The sequence below is a fragment of the Brachyhypopomus gauderio genome, unplaced genomic scaffold (assembly GCF_052324685.1).
Source record: "Brachyhypopomus gauderio isolate BG-103 unplaced genomic scaffold, BGAUD_0.2 sc612, whole genome shotgun sequence".
In the NCBI taxonomy this organism is placed as follows: domain Eukaryota; kingdom Metazoa; phylum Chordata; class Actinopteri; order Gymnotiformes; family Hypopomidae; genus Brachyhypopomus; species Brachyhypopomus gauderio.
The window spans coordinates 23,708-40,124 of NW_027507433.1; the positions used below are offsets into that span (position 1 = coordinate 23,708).

General features: G+C 43.4%; 33 non-coding genes across 33 annotated transcripts; 18 read left to right on the forward strand and 15 right to left on the reverse strand.

The window, feature by feature from the left end:
* The first annotated feature begins 239 nt into the window (after positions 1–239).
* trnas-uga (transfer RNA serine (anticodon UGA)) lies at positions 240–321 on the forward strand. Its single transcript has one exon. It is a non-coding gene; the product is annotated as a tRNA-Ser (tRNA).
* A 183-nt stretch (positions 322–504) lies between these two features.
* trnad-guc (transfer RNA aspartic acid (anticodon GUC)) lies at positions 505–576 on the reverse strand. Its single transcript has one exon. It is a non-coding gene; the product is annotated as a tRNA-Asp (tRNA).
* Positions 577–901: 325 nt separating this feature from the next.
* trnas-cga (transfer RNA serine (anticodon CGA)) lies at positions 902–983 on the forward strand. The gene has a single exon. It is a non-coding gene; the product is annotated as a tRNA-Ser (tRNA).
* A 183-nt stretch (positions 984–1,166) lies between these two features.
* trnad-guc (transfer RNA aspartic acid (anticodon GUC)) lies at positions 1,167–1,238 on the reverse strand. Its single transcript has one exon. It is a non-coding gene; the product is annotated as a tRNA-Asp (tRNA).
* A 325-nt stretch (positions 1,239–1,563) lies between these two features.
* trnas-cga (transfer RNA serine (anticodon CGA)) lies at positions 1,564–1,645 on the forward strand. Its single transcript has one exon. It is a non-coding gene; the product is annotated as a tRNA-Ser (tRNA).
* A 580-nt stretch (positions 1,646–2,225) lies between these two features.
* Positions 2,226–2,307, forward strand: trnas-cga (transfer RNA serine (anticodon CGA)). The gene has a single exon. It is a non-coding gene; the product is annotated as a tRNA-Ser (tRNA).
* Positions 2,308–2,490: 183 nt separating this feature from the next.
* trnad-guc (transfer RNA aspartic acid (anticodon GUC)) lies at positions 2,491–2,562 on the reverse strand. The gene has a single exon. It is a non-coding gene; the product is annotated as a tRNA-Asp (tRNA).
* Positions 2,563–2,887: 325 nt separating this feature from the next.
* Positions 2,888–2,969, forward strand: trnas-cga (transfer RNA serine (anticodon CGA)). Its single transcript has one exon. It is a non-coding gene; the product is annotated as a tRNA-Ser (tRNA).
* Positions 2,970–3,549: 580 nt separating this feature from the next.
* Positions 3,550–3,631, forward strand: trnas-uga (transfer RNA serine (anticodon UGA)). Its single transcript has one exon. It is a non-coding gene; the product is annotated as a tRNA-Ser (tRNA).
* A 183-nt stretch (positions 3,632–3,814) lies between these two features.
* trnad-guc (transfer RNA aspartic acid (anticodon GUC)) lies at positions 3,815–3,886 on the reverse strand. Its single transcript has one exon. It is a non-coding gene; the product is annotated as a tRNA-Asp (tRNA).
* A 325-nt stretch (positions 3,887–4,211) lies between these two features.
* trnas-cga (transfer RNA serine (anticodon CGA)) lies at positions 4,212–4,293 on the forward strand. The gene has a single exon. It is a non-coding gene; the product is annotated as a tRNA-Ser (tRNA).
* A 183-nt stretch (positions 4,294–4,476) lies between these two features.
* trnad-guc (transfer RNA aspartic acid (anticodon GUC)) lies at positions 4,477–4,548 on the reverse strand. The gene has a single exon. It is a non-coding gene; the product is annotated as a tRNA-Asp (tRNA).
* Positions 4,549–4,873: 325 nt separating this feature from the next.
* Positions 4,874–4,955, forward strand: trnas-cga (transfer RNA serine (anticodon CGA)). Its single transcript has one exon. It is a non-coding gene; the product is annotated as a tRNA-Ser (tRNA).
* Positions 4,956–5,138: 183 nt separating this feature from the next.
* On the reverse strand, positions 5,139–5,210 carry trnad-guc (transfer RNA aspartic acid (anticodon GUC)). The gene has a single exon. It is a non-coding gene; the product is annotated as a tRNA-Asp (tRNA).
* Positions 5,211–5,535: 325 nt separating this feature from the next.
* On the forward strand, positions 5,536–5,617 carry trnas-cga (transfer RNA serine (anticodon CGA)). The gene has a single exon. It is a non-coding gene; the product is annotated as a tRNA-Ser (tRNA).
* Positions 5,618–5,800: 183 nt separating this feature from the next.
* On the reverse strand, positions 5,801–5,872 carry trnad-guc (transfer RNA aspartic acid (anticodon GUC)). The gene has a single exon. It is a non-coding gene; the product is annotated as a tRNA-Asp (tRNA).
* A 325-nt stretch (positions 5,873–6,197) lies between these two features.
* Positions 6,198–6,279, forward strand: trnas-cga (transfer RNA serine (anticodon CGA)). Its single transcript has one exon. It is a non-coding gene; the product is annotated as a tRNA-Ser (tRNA).
* Positions 6,280–6,462: 183 nt separating this feature from the next.
* On the reverse strand, positions 6,463–6,534 carry trnad-guc (transfer RNA aspartic acid (anticodon GUC)). The gene has a single exon. It is a non-coding gene; the product is annotated as a tRNA-Asp (tRNA).
* A 325-nt stretch (positions 6,535–6,859) lies between these two features.
* On the forward strand, positions 6,860–6,941 carry trnas-uga (transfer RNA serine (anticodon UGA)). Its single transcript has one exon. It is a non-coding gene; the product is annotated as a tRNA-Ser (tRNA).
* Positions 6,942–7,124: 183 nt separating this feature from the next.
* trnad-guc (transfer RNA aspartic acid (anticodon GUC)) lies at positions 7,125–7,196 on the reverse strand. Its single transcript has one exon. It is a non-coding gene; the product is annotated as a tRNA-Asp (tRNA).
* A 325-nt stretch (positions 7,197–7,521) lies between these two features.
* Positions 7,522–7,603, forward strand: trnas-cga (transfer RNA serine (anticodon CGA)). Its single transcript has one exon. It is a non-coding gene; the product is annotated as a tRNA-Ser (tRNA).
* Positions 7,604–7,786: 183 nt separating this feature from the next.
* Positions 7,787–7,858, reverse strand: trnad-guc (transfer RNA aspartic acid (anticodon GUC)). Its single transcript has one exon. It is a non-coding gene; the product is annotated as a tRNA-Asp (tRNA).
* A 325-nt stretch (positions 7,859–8,183) lies between these two features.
* trnas-cga (transfer RNA serine (anticodon CGA)) lies at positions 8,184–8,265 on the forward strand. Its single transcript has one exon. It is a non-coding gene; the product is annotated as a tRNA-Ser (tRNA).
* A 183-nt stretch (positions 8,266–8,448) lies between these two features.
* On the reverse strand, positions 8,449–8,520 carry trnad-guc (transfer RNA aspartic acid (anticodon GUC)). Its single transcript has one exon. It is a non-coding gene; the product is annotated as a tRNA-Asp (tRNA).
* A 325-nt stretch (positions 8,521–8,845) lies between these two features.
* trnas-cga (transfer RNA serine (anticodon CGA)) lies at positions 8,846–8,927 on the forward strand. The gene has a single exon. It is a non-coding gene; the product is annotated as a tRNA-Ser (tRNA).
* Positions 8,928–9,110: 183 nt separating this feature from the next.
* trnad-guc (transfer RNA aspartic acid (anticodon GUC)) lies at positions 9,111–9,182 on the reverse strand. Its single transcript has one exon. It is a non-coding gene; the product is annotated as a tRNA-Asp (tRNA).
* A 4,561-nt stretch (positions 9,183–13,743) lies between these two features.
* Positions 13,744–13,825, forward strand: trnas-cga (transfer RNA serine (anticodon CGA)). The gene has a single exon. It is a non-coding gene; the product is annotated as a tRNA-Ser (tRNA).
* A 183-nt stretch (positions 13,826–14,008) lies between these two features.
* trnad-guc (transfer RNA aspartic acid (anticodon GUC)) lies at positions 14,009–14,080 on the reverse strand. Its single transcript has one exon. It is a non-coding gene; the product is annotated as a tRNA-Asp (tRNA).
* A 325-nt stretch (positions 14,081–14,405) lies between these two features.
* trnas-cga (transfer RNA serine (anticodon CGA)) lies at positions 14,406–14,487 on the forward strand. Its single transcript has one exon. It is a non-coding gene; the product is annotated as a tRNA-Ser (tRNA).
* Positions 14,488–15,067: 580 nt separating this feature from the next.
* On the forward strand, positions 15,068–15,149 carry trnas-uga (transfer RNA serine (anticodon UGA)). Its single transcript has one exon. It is a non-coding gene; the product is annotated as a tRNA-Ser (tRNA).
* Positions 15,150–15,332: 183 nt separating this feature from the next.
* Positions 15,333–15,404, reverse strand: trnad-guc (transfer RNA aspartic acid (anticodon GUC)). Its single transcript has one exon. It is a non-coding gene; the product is annotated as a tRNA-Asp (tRNA).
* Positions 15,405–15,729: 325 nt separating this feature from the next.
* trnas-cga (transfer RNA serine (anticodon CGA)) lies at positions 15,730–15,811 on the forward strand. The gene has a single exon. It is a non-coding gene; the product is annotated as a tRNA-Ser (tRNA).
* A 183-nt stretch (positions 15,812–15,994) lies between these two features.
* On the reverse strand, positions 15,995–16,066 carry trnad-guc (transfer RNA aspartic acid (anticodon GUC)). The gene has a single exon. It is a non-coding gene; the product is annotated as a tRNA-Asp (tRNA).
* Between the last annotated feature and the right edge of the window lie 351 nt (positions 16,067–16,417).

Consider the following 16,417-nt stretch of genomic DNA (forward strand, 5'->3'; position numbering starts at 1 on the left):
TCAATAGATCAAACGCCACATCTCACTTTTGATTCACAGAATGCCACGCTTTTGAACACCTGATCACCTGGAGTTGATACCAGCTTGAAGTTAACAGTGAGTAGACTCTTATGGAGATTCATGTATTTGAATTTACTTCTTAAGCCATTGGCAACTCAGAATCAATGACATCTGTGCACTCCTCCTTGAGCTTGAGGAAGTCAAAGGAATTGATCTCGATTCTACTCCTACACGTTTGGGCTGCAATGGCCGAGAGGTTAAGGCGTTGGACTTGAAATCCAATGGGGTTTCCCCGCGCAGGTTCGACTCCTGCTTGCAGCATAGAGAAGAAAATATTGTATCCCTTTTTGGATGTGTGGTAAAATAGAGTCTACTCTCCTCATGCTTGCCAGTTTTGAATATGCTTCTCATGCCATTTGTAAATTTGTGCTGTCAAACTGTAGCAGTCCAGTGGAAAGACTGTCTGGTCACTGGTTTCTCTGCCTTGTGCTTAAAAAGAAAGAACTCCCCGTCGGGGAATCGAACCCCGGTCTTCCGCGTGACAGGCGGAGATACTATCCACTATACTAACGAGGACGTATGTCTTATCATGCAGTGATGCTGAGTGAGGTGACTTGCACCTGTACCCTTGATTTTGAAAGTTGCATAAGAAAGATCTGCAATCAATAGATCAAACGCCACATCTCACTTTTGATTCACAGAATGCCACGCTTTTGAACACCTGATCACCTGGAGTTGATACCAGCTTGAAGTTAACAGTGAGTAGACTCTTATGGAGATTCATGTATTTGAATTTACTTCTTAAGCCATTGGCAACTCAGAATCAATGACATCTGTGCACTCCTCCTTGAGCTTGAGGAAGTCAAAGGAATTGATCTCGATTCTACTCCTACACATTTGGGCTGCAATGGCCGAGAGGTTAAGGCGTTGGACTCGAAATCCAATGGGGTTTCCCCGCGCAGGTTCGACTCCTGCTTGCAGCGTAGAGAAGAAAATATTGTATCCCTTTTTGGATGTGTGGTAAAATAGAGTCTACTCTCCTCATGCTTGCCAGTTTTGAATATGCTTCTCATGCCATTTGTAAATTTGTGCTGTCAAACTGTAGCAGTCCAGTGGAAAGACTGTCTGGTCACTGGTTTCTCTGCCTTGTGCTTAAAAAGAAAGAACTCCCCGTCGGGGAATCGAACCCCGGTCTTCCGCGTGACAGGCGGAGATACTATTCACTATACTAACGAGGACGTATGTCTTATCATGCAGTGATGCTGAGTGAGGTGACTTGCACCTGTACCCTTGATTTTGAAAGTTGCATAAGAAAGATCTGCAATCAATAGATCAAACGCCACATCTCACTTTTGATTCACAGAATGCCACGCTTTTGAACACCTGATCACCTGGAGTTGATACCAGCTTGAAGTTAACAGTGAGTAGACTCTTATGGAGATTCATGTATTTGAATTTACTTCTTAAGCCATTGGCAACTCAGAATCAATGACATCTGTGCACTCCTCCTTGAGCTTGAGGAAGTCAAAGGAATTGATCTCGATTCTACTCCTACACATTTGGGCTGCAATGGCCGAGAGGTTAAGGCGTTGGACTCGAAATCCAATGGGGTTTCCCCGCGCAGGTTCGACTCCTGCTTGCAGCGTAGAGAAGAAAATATCGTATCCCTTTTTGGATGTGTGGTAAAATAGAGTCTACTCTCCTCATGCTTGCCAGTTTTGAATATGCTTCTCATGCCATTTGTAAATTTGTGCTGTCAAACTGTAGCAGTCCAGTGGAAAGACTGTCTGGTCACTGGTTTCTCTGCCTTGTGCTTAAAAAAAAAGAACTCCCCGTCCGGGAATCGAACCCCGGTCTTCCGCGTGACAGGCGGAGATACTATCCACTATACTAACGAGGACGTATGTCTTATCATGCAGTGATGCTGAGTGAGGTGACTTGCACCTGTACCCTTGATTTTGAAAGTTGCATAAGAAAGATCTGCAATCAATAGATCAAACGCCACATCTCACTTTTGATTCACAGAATGCCACGCTTTTGAACACCTGATCACCTGGAGTTGATACCAGCTTGAAGTTAACAGTGAGTAGACTCTTATGGAGATTCATGTATTTGAATTTACTTCTTAAGCCATTGGCAACTCATAAGCAATCACATCTGTGCACTCCTCCTTGAGCTTGAGGAAGTCAAAGGAATTGATCTCGATTCTACTCCTACACATTTGGGCTGCAATGGCCGAGAGGTTAAGGCGTTGGACTCGAAATCCAATGGGGTTTCCCCGCGCAGGTTCGACTCCTGCTTGCAGCGTAGAGAAGAAAATGTTGTATCCCTTTTTGGATGTGTGGTAAAATAGAGTCTACTCTCCTCATGGTTGCCAGTTTTGAATATGCTTCTCATGCCATTTGTAAATTTGTGCTGTCAAACTGTAGCAGTCCAGTGGAAAGACTGTCTGGTCACTGGTTTCTCTGCCTTGTGCTTAAAAAGAAAGAACTCCCCGTCGGGGAATCGAACCCCGGTTTTCCGCGTGACAGGCGGAGATACTATCCACTATACTAACGAGGACGTATGTCTTATCATGCAGTGATGCTGAGTGAGGTGACTTGCACCTGTACCCTTGATTTTGAAAGTTGCATAAGAAAGATCTGCAATCAATAGATCAAACGCCACATCTCACTTTTGATTCACAGAATGCCACGCTTTTGAACACCTGATCACCTGGAGTTGATACCAGCTTGAAGTTAACAGTGAGTAGACTCTTATGGAGATTCATGTATTTGAATTTACTTCTTAAGCCATTGGCAACTCAGAATCAATGACATCTGTGCACTCCTCCTTGAGCTTGAGGAAGTCAAAGGAATTGATCTCGATTCTACTCCTACACATTTGGGCTGCAATGGCCGAGAGGTTAAGGCGTTGGACTCGAAATCCAATGGGGTTTCCCCGCGCAGGTTCGACTCCTGCTTGCAGCGTAGAGAAGAAAATGTTGTATCCCTTTTTGGATGTGTGGTAAAATAGAGTCTACTCTCCTCATGGTTGCCAGTTTTGAATATGCTTCTCATGCCATTTGTAAATTTGTGCTGTCAAACTGTAGCAGTCCAGTGGAAAGACTGTCTGGTCACTGGTTTCTCTGCCTTGTGCTTAAAAAGAAAGAACTCCCCGTCGGGGAATCAAACCCCGGTTTTCCGCGTGACAGGCGGAGATACTATCCACTATACTAACGAGGACGTATGTCTTATCATGCAGTGATGCTGAGTGAGGTGACTTGCACCTGTACCCTTGATTTTGAAAGTTGCATAAGAAAGATCTGCAATCAATAGATCAAACGCCACATCTCACTTTTGATTCACAGAATGCCACGCTTTTGAACACCTGATCACCTGGAGTTGATACCAGCTTGAAGTTAACAGTGAGTAGACTCTTATGGAGATTCATGTATTTGAATTTACTTCTTAAGCCATTGGCAACTCAGAATCAATGACATCTGTGCACTCCTCCTTGAGCTTGAGGAAGTCAAAGGAATTGATCTCGATTCTACTCCTACACGTTTGGGTTGCAATGGCCGAGAGGTTAAGGCGTTGGACTTGAAATCCAATGGGGTTTCCCCGCGCAGGTTCGACTCCTGCTTGCAGCGTAGAGAAGAAAATGTTGTATCCCTTTTTGGATGTGTGGTAAAATAGAGTCTACTCTCCTCATGCTTGCCAGTTTTGAATATGCTTCTCATGCCATTTGTAAATTTGTGCTGTCAAACTGTAGCAGTCCAGTGGAAAGACTGTCTGGTCACTGGTTTCTCTGCCTTGTGCTTAAAAAGAAAGAACTCCCCGTCAGGGAATCGAACCCCGGTCTTCCGCGTGACAGGCGGAGATACTATCCACTATACTAACGAGGACGTATGTCTTATCATGCAGTGATGCTGAGTGAGGTGACTTGCACCTGTACCCTTGATTTTGAAAGTTGCATAAAAAAGATCTGCAATCAATAGATCAAACGCCACATCTCACTTTTGATTCACAGAATGCCACGCTTTTGAACACCTGATCACCTGGAGTTGATACCAGCTGGAAGTTAACAGTGAGTAGACTCTTATGGAGATTCATGTATTTGAATTTACTTCTTAAGCCATTGGCAACTCAGAATCAATGACATCTGTGCACTCCTCCTTGAGCTTGAGGAAGTCAAAGGAATTGATCTCGATTCTACTCCTACACATTTGAGCTGCAATGGCCGAGAGGTTAAGGCGTTGGACTCGAAATCCAATGGGGTTTCCCCGCGCAGGTTCGACTCCTGCTTGCAGCGTAGAGAAGAAAATGTTGTATCCCTTTTTGGATGTGTGGTAAAATAGAGTCTACTCTCCTCATGGTTGCCAGTTTTGAATATGCTTCTCATGCCATTTGTAAATTTGTGCTGTCAAACTGTAGCAGTCCAGTGGAAAGACTGTCTGGTCACTGGTTTCTCTGCCTTGTGCTTAAAAAGAAAGAACTCCCCGTCAGGGAATCGAACCCCGGTCTTCCGCGTGACAGGCGGAGATACTATCCACTATACTAACGAGGACGTATGTCTTATCATGCAGTGATGCTGAGTGAGGTGACTTGCACCTGTACCCTTGATTTTGAAAGTTGCATAAAAAAGATCTGCAATCAATAGATCAAACGCCACATCTCACTTTTGATTCACAGAATGCCACGCTTTTGAACACCTGATCACCTGGAGTTGATACCAGCTGGAAGTTAACAGTGAGTAGACTCTTATGGAGATTCATGTATTTGAATTTACTTCTTAAGCCATTGGCAACTCAGAATCAATGACATCTGTGCACTCCTCCTTGAGCTTGAGGAAGTCAAAGGAATTGATCTCGATTCTACTCCTACACATTTGAGCTGCAATGGCCGAGAGGTTAAGGCGTTGGACTCGAAATCCAATGGGGTTTCCCCGCGCAGGTTCGACTCCTGCTTGCAGCGTAGAGAAGAAAATGTTGTATCCCTTTTTGGATGTGTGGTAAAATAGAGTCTACTCTCCTCATGGTTGCCAGTTTTGAATATGCTTCTCATGCCATTTGTAAATTTGTGCTGTCAAACTGTAGCAGTCCAGTGGAAAGACTGTCTGGTCACTGGTTTCTCTGCCTTGTGCTTAAAAAGAAAGAACTCCCCGTCGGGGAATCGAACCCCGGTCTTCCGCGTGACAGGCGGAGATACTATCCACTATACTAACGAGGACGTATGTCTTATCATGCAGTGATGCTGAGTGAGGTGACTTGCACCTGTACCCTTGATTTTGAAAGTTGCATAAAAAAGATCTGCAATCAATAGATCAAACGCCACATCTCACTTTTGATTCACAGAATGCCACGCTTTTGAACACCTGATCACCTGGAGTTGATACCAGCTTGAAGTTAACAGTGAGTAGACTCTTATGGAGATTCATGTATTTGAATTTACTTCTTAAGCCATTGGCAACTCAGAATCAATGACATCTGTGCACTCCTCCTTGAGCTTGAGGAAGTCAAAGGAATTGATCTCGATTGTACTCCTACACATTTGGGCTGCAATGGCCGAGAGGTTAAGGCGTTGGACTCGAAATCCAATGGGGTTTCCCCGCGCAGGTTCGACTCCTGCTTGCAGCGTAGAGAAGAAAATGTTGTATCCCTTTTTGGATGTGTGGTAAAATAGAGTCTACTCTCCTCATGCTTGCCAGTTTTGAATATGCTTCTCATGCCATTTGTAAATTTGTGCTGTCAAACTGTAGCAGTCCAGTGGAAAGACTGTCTGGTCACTGGTTTCTCTGCCTTGTGCTTAAAAAGAAAGAACTCCCCGTCGGGGAATCGAACCCCGGTCTTCCGCGTGACAGGCGGAGATACTATCCACTATACTAACGAGGACGTATGTCTTATCATGCAGTGATGCTGAGTGAGGTGACTTGCACCTGTACCCTTGATTTTGAAAGTTGAATAAAAAAGATCTGCAATCAATAGATCAAACGCCACATCTCACTTTTGATTCACAGAATGCCACGCTTTTGAACACCTGATCACCTGGAGTTGATACCAGCTTGAAGTTAACAGTGAGTAGACTCTTATGGAGATTCATGTATTTGAATTTACTTCTTAAGCCATTGGCAACTCAGAATCAATGACATCTGTGCACTCCTCCTTGAGCTTGAGGAAGTCAAAGGAATTGATCTCGATTGTACTCCTACACATTTGGGCTGCAATGGCCGAGAGGTTAAGGCGTTGGACTCGAAATCCAATGGGGTTTCCCCGCGCAGGTTCGACTCCTGCTTGCAGCGTAGAGAAGAAAATGTTGTATCCCTATTTGGATGTGTGGTAAAATAGAGTCTACTCTCCTCATGCTTGCCAGTTTTGAATATGCTTCTCATGCCATTTGTAAATTTGTGCTGTCAAACTGTAGCAGTCCAGTGGAAAGACTGTCTGGTCACTGGTTTCTCTGCCTTGTGCTTAAAAAGAAAGAACTCCCCGTCAGGGAATCGAACCCCGGTCTTCCGCGTGACAGGCGGAGATACTATCCACTATACTAACGAGGACGTATGTCTTATCATGCAGTGATGCTGAGTGAGGTGACTTGCACCTGTACCCTTGATTTTGAAAGTTGCATAAAAAAGATCTGCAATCAATAGATCAAACGCCACATCTCACTTTTGATTCACAGAATGCCACGCTTTTGAACACCTGATCACCTGGAGTTGATACCAGCTGGAAGTTAACAGTGAGTAGACTCTTATGGAGATTCATGTATTTGAATTTACTTCTTAAGCCATTGGCAACTCAGAATCAATGACATCTGTGCACTCCTCCTTGAGCTTGAGGAAGTCAAAGGAATTGATCTCGATTCTACTCCTACACATTTGGGCTGCAATGGCCGAGAGGTTAAGGCGTTGGACTTGAAATCTAATGGGGTTTCCCCGCGCAGGTTCGACTCCTGCTTGCAGCGTAGAGAAGAAAATGTTGTATCCCTTTTTGGATGTGTGGTAAAATAGAGTCTACTCTCCTCATGGTTGCCAGTTTTGAATATGCTTCTCATGCCATTTGTAAATTTGTGCTGTCAAACTGTAGCAGTCCAGTGGAAAGACTGTCTGGTCACTGGTTTCTCTGCCTTGTGCTTAAAAAGAAAGAACTCCCCGTCGGGGAATCGAACCCCGGTCTTCCGCGTGACAGGCGGAGATACTATCCACTATACTAACGAGGACATATGTCTTATCATGCAGTGATGCTGAGTGAGGTGACTTGCACCTGTACCCTTGATTTTGAAAGTTGCATTAAAAAGATCTGCAATCAATAGATCAAACGCCACATCTCACTTTTGATTCACAGAATGCCACGCTTTTGAACACCTGATCACCTGGAGTTGATACCAGCTTGAAGTTAACAGTGAGTAGACTCTTATGGAGATTCATGTATTTGAATTTACTTCTTAAGCCATTGGCAACTCAGAATCAATGACATCTGTGCACTCCTCCTTGAGCTTGAGGAAGTCAAAGGAATTGATCTCGATTCTACTCCTACACATTTGGGCTGCAATGGCCGAGAGGTTAAGGCGTTGGACTCGAAATCCAATGGGGTTTCCCCGCGCAGGTTCGACTCCTGCTTGCAGCGTAGAGAAGAAAATGTTGTATCCCTTTTTGGATGTGTGGTAAAATAGAGTCTACTCTCCTCATGGTTGCCAGTTTTGAATATGCTTCTCATGCCATTTGTAAATTTGTGCTGTCAAACTGTAGCAGTCCAGTGGAAAGACTGTCTGGTCACTGGTTTCTCTGCCTTGTGCTTAAAAAGAAAGAACTCCCCGTCGGGGAATCGAACCCCGGTCTTCCGCGTGACAGGCGGAGATACTATCCACTATACTAACGAGGACGTATGTCTTATCATGCAGTGATGCTGAGTGAGGTGACTTGCACCTGTACCCTTGATTTTGAAAGTTGAATAAAAAAGATCTGCAATCAATAGATCAAACGCCACATCTCACTTTTGATTCACAGAATGCCACGCTTTTGAACACCTGATCACCTGGAGTTGATACCAGCTTGAAGTTAACAGTGAGTAGACTCTTATGGAGATTCATGTATTTGAATTTACTTCTTAAGCCATTGGCAACTCAGAATCAATGACATCTGTGCACTCCTCCTTGAGCTTGAGGAAGTCAAAGGAATTGATCTCGATTCCACTCCTACACATTTGGGCTGCAATGGCCGAGAGGTTAAGGCATTGGACTCGAAATCTAATGGGGTTTCCCCGCGCAGGTTCGACTCCTGCTTGCAGCGTAGAGAAGAAAATGTCGTATCCCTTTTTGGATGTGTGGTAAAATAGAGTCTACTCTCCTCATGCTTGCCAGTTTTGAATATGCTTCTCATGCCATTTGTAAATTTGTGCTGTCAAACTGTAGCAGTCCAGTGGAAAGACTGTCTGGTCACTGGTTTCTCTGCCTTGTGCTTAAAAAGAAAGAACTCCCCGTCGGGGAATCGAACCCCGGTCTTCCGCGTGACAGGCGGAGATACTATCCACTATACTAACGAGGCCGTATGTCTTATCATGCAGTGATGCTGAGTGAGGTGACTTGCACCTGTACCCTTGATTTTGAAAGTTGCATAAAAAAGATCTGCAATCAATAGATCAAACGCCACATCTCACTTTTGATTCACAGAATGCCACGCTTTTGAACACCTGATCACCTGGAGTTGATACCAGCTTGAAGTTAACAGTGAGTAGACTCTTATGGAGATTCATGTATTTGAATTTACTTCTTAAGCCATTGGCAACTCAGAATCAATGACATCTGTGCACTCCTCCTTGAGCTTGAGGAAGTCAAAGGAATTGATCTCGATTCCACTCCTACACATTTGGGCTGCAATGGCCGAGAGGTTAAGGCATTGGACTCGAAATCTAATGGGGTTTCCCCGCGCAGGTTCGACTCCTGCTTGCAGCGTAGAGAAGAAAATGTTGTATCCCTTTTTGGATGTGTGGTAAAATAGAGTCTACTCTCCTCATGCTTGCCAGTTTTGAATATGCTTCTCATGCCATTTGTAAATTTGTGCTGTCAAACTGTAGCAGTCCAGTGGAAAGACTGTCTGGTCACTGGTTTCTCTGCCTTGTGCTTAAAAAGAAAGAACTCCCCGTCGGGGAATCGAACCCCGGTCTTCCGCGTGACAGGCGGAGATACTATCCACTATACTAACGAGGACGTATGTCTTATCATGCAGTGATGCTGAGTGAGGTGACTTGCACCTGTAGGGGCACCAGCGGTTACAGTCAGCTGTTTACCGGGAGCCAGAGCGCCGGACATTAGTGGCAACCTTAGATTGTTAGCTCATAGGAGGTTTTCTAGGATAGTGATTCATGTAGGGGCCAACGATATACGTCTGCGGCAGTCAGAGGTGACTAAGGCTAATGTTAAAGAGGTGGTTAAATTAGCCCAGACGATGTCCGATGCCGTAATCTGCTCTGGCCCCATCCCAATGCGGCGCGGTGATGAGCAGTACAGCAGGCTCACGTCGCTAAACCGCTGGATGTCCAAGTGGTGTTCAGAAAATCAAGTGGGCTTTATTAATAATTGGGAAGAGTTCGAGGGCAAGCCTGGTCTTTTAGGCAGGGACGGTGTCCACCCCACCCGGGATGGCGCTGCCCTGTTATCTTGCAGCATAGCCCATAGCCTGTTAGCTAGTCGGCAGAGTAGCACTAGGAGCTGCTGACTGTCCAGGGTCGCGACCAGGCCGCAGACTAACGAGTTAAACCTGTCTGCGAGCTGCTTAGAGGCGTCACCAAGTTCCCTTAGGATTGAGACTGTGTCTGTGCCCCGGGTTAAACTAAATCACAAGAAAATAGTCCGCCCGAAGTTTTTAACTAATATTCAGACTTCACATCAAATTATTACAACCTATATGACCGATCTGAAAATTGGATTAATCAATATTCGATCGCTCAACTCAAAAGCAGTTTTTGTAAATGAACTTATAACAGACCAGAAAATTGATATTCTTTGTCTAACTGAAACGTGGGTTCAATCTGGTGATTATTTAACTCTAAACGAAGCCACTCCTGTGGGATATAGTTATATACATAGACCTAGACTGTCAGGCAGAGGAGGTGGAATATGTATAATCTATCGTGATTGTTTAGAAATTCATCAGAAATACTTAGATATCTCAAACTCATTTGAGATGCAGTCTATTAATGTTATTAGTCCATCGGAAAATAAAAGTACATTCTCCCTAACTAATGTATACAGACCACCAGGGCCTTACTCAGATTTCTTAAACGATTTCACCGATTTTGCAGCAAATTTAGCAGTATGTAGTGACAAAATAATAATGGTAGGAGACTTTAACATACACTTTGATAATGCGGAGGATCCACTGACAAGGGCTTTTACTTCTATATTGAACTCTGTCGGCATTAAACAAAACGTAGTAGGACCTACACATTATCGAAATCATACCCTAGATCTAATATTAACGCTGGGTATCGACGTAGATAATATAAACATACTCCCGCAAACCGTAGCAATCTCCGATCATTATTTAGTAAAATTCGATTTTCACCTTAACATAAATACCCGCCCGTCTCCTCGGCAGTGTATAAAGCGCTCAATAAATTCATCAACAGCAGCACGGTTTATTGAAACCCTCCCTGACTTAACTGCTTTAGCCCACTCGCCATCCGATCCAGGAGAGTTAGATAGTCTAACCGACTACTTAGAGAATACCTGCAGATCAGCTCTAGATATAGTAGCTCCACTAAAATATAAAAAAGCTAGATCCAAAAAGCTCGCCCCATGGTACACCGACCAAACTAGAAACTTAAAACAAATAGCACGTAAATTAGAGCGGAAATGGCGATCTACTAAATTGGAAGTATTCCACTGTGCCTGGAAGGATAGCATTATTGACTACAAACGGGCACTCACTAAAGCACGCTCAGCATACTTAGCCTCACTGATAGAGAAAAATAAAAACAATCCTAGATTTCTTTTTAATACTATTTCTAAACTTACAAAAAATCAAGCAGGCACAGAACCTCAGATTCCAGTAAACCTCACTAGTAATGTATTTATAGATTTCTTTGATAATAAAATAGAGAATATTAGACAAAATATAAAACCCTTTATTAGCAATACAACTGGTATGTCATCTGGTTTGGTTGATATTGATTTAAATTACATACCGGGAGAAAAACTTGATGCTTTTCATCCACTCCCAAAATCAGAATTAGAGAAAATAATTTCTTCCTTAAATTGTACTACCTGCACATTAGACTCGGTTCCCTCAAAGTTATTAAAAGAGGTATTACCAGCTGTAACTGAACCTCTTCTAACTATAGTTAACTCATCCATTACAATAGGTCACATGCCCAAATCATGTAAATTAGCAATTATCAAACCTCTGATCAAGAAACCAAATCTTGATCCGACTGTGCTATCTAATTATAGACCCATTTCAAACACATCATTTATATCTAAGATCATAGAAAAAGCTGTTGCCCAGCAATTATGCCTATATCTGCATAGGAATAACACATTTGAAAAGTTCCAATCTGGTTTTAGGCCCCATCACAGTACTGAAACAGCATTAGTTAAAGTAACAAATGATCTCCTCCTTGCATCAGATCAAGGCTATGTATCACTGTTAGTGCTTCTTGATCTTAGTGCAGCTTTCGACACAATTGATCATAGGATCTTGCTAGAAAGGTTAGAACGCTGGGTTGGAGTCTCAGGCACAGCCCTTTCATGGTTTCAGTCTTACTTAACAAATCGCTATCAGTTTGTAGAACTCAATAATATTTCATCCAAACGTACAATGGTTAAATATGGGGTCCCGCAAGGCTCCATCTTAGGACCACTATTATTTACATTATATATGCTACCACTGGGCACAGTTATAAACAAACATGGTGTCAATTTTCACTGCTATGCGGATGACACTCAACTTTACATATCAGCCAAACCCGATGACAAACTCAGTTTAGGAAAAATTGAGGCCTGTGTAAGAGATATTAAATGCTGGATGTCTCTAAACTTCCTACAATTAAATGAGGACAAAACAGAAGTTCTCCTTGTGGGCCCTAAGGCCGCAAGACAGAAAATTCCAAATTTAATGCTTAATCTTGCAAACTATCCCATTACACCTGGCACAGTAGCCAAAAACCTAGGCATCATACTCGACTCTGACCTATCATTTGATAAATATATAGATAATACTACTAGGATAGCTTTTCTACATCTCCGCAACATTGCCAAATTAAGAAATGCATTATCACAGGATGATGCAGAAAAATTGGTGCACGCATTTGTTAGCTCTAGACTAGACTACTGCAATTCACTACTGTCAGGATGTTCAAATAGGAATCTAAATAAACTTCAAGTAGTTCAAAATGCCGCAGCTAGAGTTCTGACCAGAACTAGAAAATTTCAGCATATTAGACCAGTCCTATCAGCCCTGCATTGGCTCCCAGTTAAATTTCGTATTGATTTTAAAATTCTATTATTAGCATATAAAGCACTACACGGGCTTGCTCCTGAATACCTCCAGGAACTTATTTCCTACTATGAACCCCCACGTCAACTAAGATCACAGGGTGCTGGTCTGTTATTAGTTCCACAAATTAACAAGGTAACAGCAGGGGGAAGAGCCTTTTCTTATAAGGCCCCCCAGCTTTGGAATAATCTTCCTAAATGTGTCCGGGACTCTGACACAGTCACAATCTTTAAATCTAGGTTGAAAACCCACTTATTTAGTCTAGCGTTTGATAATTAATATCCCCCTTAGATAAAGGTACAGATCCAGGGGTTCATAGACGAAGGGTTTTATGGTAGACTGGGGTACTGGTGCTGTCATCCTGTCACTGCTCGTGGTCACTCAAGTTTGTTGACAGTGCAGTGGACGGATGCCATTGTCTCAGAATGCCCCCAAGCCTATGTTACCTTCTGGTTCTGCCTTTTTTTAGCTAGGCTGTAATAATTTAACTTAGTGCCGGAGTTGCTGCCACACTCCAGAAATGTTTATAATTTTACCTGTCCTGTATATGTCCTCATACAGAGCTAATTTTCCCTGTTTCATTTCTCCACATGGCTGCCCGCCTGCTTGAGGAATAATGAGATGAGGAGAGACAAGCGATCCATCCTGGCCGGCCACCTCCTGCCTAACCGGATGCCTACACCATGATGGACATTATTACATATTTTTCGGTCTAAATTGACATTATTGCATCTTTTACATTCTGTCTACATTCTGTCTATATTGTTGTTGTTGTCATGGTGACCGGTGTCGGCCAGAGGAGGATGGGTTCCCCCCCTGAGTCTTGGTTCCTCTCAAGGTTTCTTCCTCATGCAAAAAAACTAGGGAGTTTTTCCTTGCCACTGTCGCCTTTGGCTTGCTCACTGGGGGCTAGGACTCGGCACTTGTAAAGCTGCTTTGTGACAACAACTGTTGTAAAAAGCGCTATATAAATAAAATTTGATTGATTGATTGATACCCTTGATTTTGAAAGTTGCATAAGAAAGATCTGCAATCAATAGATCAAACGCCACATCTCACTTTTGATTCACAGAATGCCACGCTTTTGAACACCTGATCACCTGGAGTTGATACCAGCTTGAAGTTAACAGTGAGTAGACTCTTATGGAGATTCATGTATTTGAATTTACTTCTTAAGCCATTGGCAACTCAGAATCAATGACATCTGTGCACTCCTCCTTGAGCTTGAGGAAGTCAAAGGAATTGATCTCGATTCCACTCCTACACATTTGGGCTGCAATGGCCGAGAGGTTAAGGCATTGGACTCGAAATCTAATGGGGTTTCCCCGCGCAGGTTCGACTCCTGCTTGCAGCGTAGAGAAGAAAATGTTGTATCCCTTTTTGGATGTGTGGTAAAATAGAGTCTACTCTCCTCATGCTTGCCAGTTTTGAATATGCTTCTCATGCCATTTGTAAATTTGTGCTGTCAAACTGTAGCAGTCCAGTGGAAAGACTGTCTGGTCACTGGTTTCTCTGCCTTGTGCTTAAAAAGAAAGAACTCCCCGTCGGGGAATCGAACCCCGGTCTTCCGCGTGACAGGCGGAGATACTATCCACTATACTAACGAGGACGTATGTCTTATCATGCAGTGATGCTGAGTGAGGTGACTTGCACCTGTACCCTTGATTTTGAAAGTTGCATAAGAAAGATCTGCAATCAATAGATCAAACGCCACATCTCACTTTTGATTCACAGAATGCCAAGCTTTTGAACACCTGATCACCTGGAGTTGATACCAGCTTGAAGTTAACAGTGAGTAGACTCTTATGGAGATTCATGTATTTGAATTTACTTCTTAAGCCATTGGCAACTCAGAATCAATGACATCTGTGCACTCCTCCTTGAGCTTGAGGAAGTCAAAGGAATTGATCTCGATTCTACTCCTACACATTTGGGCTGCAATGGCCGAGAGGTTAAGGCGTTGGACTCGAAATCCAATGGGGTTTCCCCGCGCAGGTTCGACTCCTGCTTGCAGCGTAGAGAAGAAAATGTTGTATCCCTTTTTGGATGTGTGGTAAAATAGAGTCTACTCTCCTCATGGTTGCCAGTTTTGAATATGCTTCTCATGCCATTTGTAAATTTGTGCTGTCAAACTGTAGCAGTCCAGTGGAAAGACTGTCTGGTCACTGGTTTCTCTGCCTTGTGCTTAAAAAGAAAGAACTCCCCGTCGGGGAATCAAACCCCGGTTTTCCGCGTGACAGGCGGAGATACTATCCACTATACTAACGAGGACGTATGTCTTATCATGCAGTGATGCTGAGTGAGGTGACTTGCACCTGTACCCTTGATTTTGAAAGTTGCATAAGAAAGATCTGCAATCAATAGATCAAACGCCACATCTCACTTTTGATTCACAGAATGCCACGCTTTTGAACACCTGATCACCTGGAGTTGATACCAGCTTGAAGTTAACAGTGAGTAGACTCTTATGGAGATTCATGTATTTGAATTTACTTCTTAAGCCATTGGCAACTCAGAATCAATGACATCTGTGCACTCCTCCTTGAGCTTGAGGAAGTCAAAGGAATTGATCTCGATTCTACTCCTACACGTTTGGGCTGCAATGGCCGAGAGGTTAAGGCGTTGGACTTGAAATCCAATGGGGTTTCCCCGCGCAGGTTCGACTCCTGCTTGCAGCATAGAGAAGAAAATATTGTATCCCTTTTTGGATGTGTGGTAAAATAGAGTCTACTCTCCTCATGCTTGCCAGTTTTGAATATGCTTCTCATGCCATTTGTAAATTTGTGCTGTCAAACTGTAGCAGTCCAGTGGAAAGACTGTCTGGTCACTGGTTTCTCTGCCTTGTGCTTAAAAAGAAAGAACTCCCCGTCGGGGAATCGAACCCCGGTCTTCCGCGTGACAGGCGGAGATACTATCCACTATACTAACGAGGACGTATGTCTTATCATGCAGTGATGCTGAGTGAGGTGACTTGCACCTGTACCCTTGATTTTGAAAGTTGCATAAGAAAGATCTGCAATCAATAGATCAAACGCCACATCTCACTTTTGATTCACAGAATGCCACGCTTTTGAACACCTGATCACCTGGAGTTGATACCAGCTTGAAGTTAACAGTGAGTAGACTCTTATGGAGATTCATGTATTTGAATTTACTTCTTAAGCCATTGGCAACTCAGAATCAATGACATCTGTGCACTCCTCCTTGAGCTTGAGGAAGTCAAAGGAATTGATCTCGATTCTACTCCTACACATTTGGGCTGCAATGGCCGAGAGGTTAAGGCGTTGGACTCGAAATCCAATGGGGTTTCCCCGCGCAGGTTCGACTCCTGCTTGCAGCGTAGAGAAGAAAATATTGTATCCCTTTTTGGATGTGTGGTAAAATAGAGTCTACTCTCCTCATGCTTGCCAGTTTTGAATATGCTTCTCATGCCATTTGTAAATTTGTGCTGTCAAACTGTAGCAGTCCAGTGGAAAGACTGTCTGGTCACTGGTTTCTCTGCCTTGTGCTTAAAAAGAAAGAACTCCCCGTCGGGGAATCGAACCCCGGTCTTCCGCGTGACAGGCGGAGATACTATTCACTATACTAACGAGGACGTATGTCTTATCATGCAGTGATGCTGAGTGAGGTGACTTGCACCTGTACCCTTGATTTTGAAAGTTGCATAAGAAAGATCTGCAATCAATAGATCAAACGCCACATCTCACTTTTGATTCACAGAATGCCACGCTTTTGAACACCTGATCACCTGGAGTTGATACCAGCTTGAAGTTAACAGTGAGTAGACTCTTATGGAGATTCATGTATTTGAATTTACTTCTTAAGCCATTGGCAACTCAGAATCAATGACATCTGTGCACTCCTCCTTGAGCTTGAGTAAGTAAACGTAGTGGGCTTTTGGGATTTTGATGAACTAAATAAATTGCCATTGTACGCAATAGTGGGG